The sequence below is a fragment of the Penaeus monodon genome, chromosome 34, assembly GCF_015228065.2.
Source record: "Penaeus monodon isolate SGIC_2016 chromosome 34, NSTDA_Pmon_1, whole genome shotgun sequence".
In the NCBI taxonomy this organism is placed as follows: Eukaryota; Metazoa; Arthropoda; class Malacostraca; order Decapoda; family Penaeidae; genus Penaeus; species Penaeus monodon.
The window spans coordinates 2,197,319-2,198,500 of NC_051419.1; positions in this window are offsets into that span (position 1 = coordinate 2,197,319).

Genomic DNA, 1,182 nt, shown 5'->3' on the forward strand with positions numbered 1-1,182 from the left:
ACAAATACATTAATCCCTAGAGATACCACACCTGCTCAACGAGCCACTATCGTCACGTTCACTACTGACAATGTAAAAACCCTTACCAATATGGCAAGTCCTGGGTTCATCGCACAAGAAATCCGCGATCCGTATTCCCTGGTGTCTCGCTGGTATCTGACCCCCCCTGAGGCACTCCGCCTCAGGCTGGTCCCACAATTTCACTAACGTTCGTGGTTTTCCATGTCGTTTCGTTTTCAATACGACATCACTCCCCTCCGCAGAGTTATCGTCCCGATTACTCCAACAAGAGCGATAAATCCCATGGCGAACATGCATTTAGGTCCAAGAGCCTGCGAACAAGCTCCCTTTCCTAGGACATTTGACCCCTGCCCACTGGGTGGTGCATGGCGCTACTGGGGACCTACTCACTCATGTTAGATTCGCTCCAGGCTTTCATAGAAAAATCACTTGTCACTGGTTGTTTTCTCCTTTTAGAATTCAGCATTTCAGTGGCTGTCTCTTTTTCTGAATCACTCCTGATCACAGGTTTATTAATTTCACAAGTTTTCCACCAATCCTTCACTTTTAACAGATTGTATAGTAAACTGAAAATCACATACGCGAAGGAGATTGAGGACATTACCCACAAAATAATTGTGAAAAACTCTGTCCCCACTTGTCTCCCTTTTTCGCTCTTCTTCTCTGAAGAGGGCCCTTACCCACGCCCGCTCCTTGAGAGTAGTACCCTCATCGGCCACACCTAGAGGACCATCTTCAGAGATTTCCTGAAAAATCTCGGCATCACCTAAATAAGAGGCGTCTTGCCACAGGGGTTTGGGGATTATGGCAACCGCCGACGTCTCTTTACTCGTCGAGATGGGTGGAAGGAGCAACTCCTGGGCTGCCACTTGACATCCAGCAGCCACTTGCAGTATCCCCACACCCTCTAAGATTTCCTGTGGCTTCGTTATCCCTTCTTTGCGACAGGTGATGATGATCTCCATCGGACGGGGCACGCTGTACAGCCAACGGTCCCGGTCCCGCACCATGACCGGCACGAAGTCCGTTAGGATCACCTCGTCGCACGTTGTATCGTCTTGGGGGTCGCCAAAGAAAACTGTACTGAGGCACGTCCTTACATGTCCCCGGCGATGCAATGCCTGTTGAACTGGGCACACATACAAATCCGGCAGCACCAAT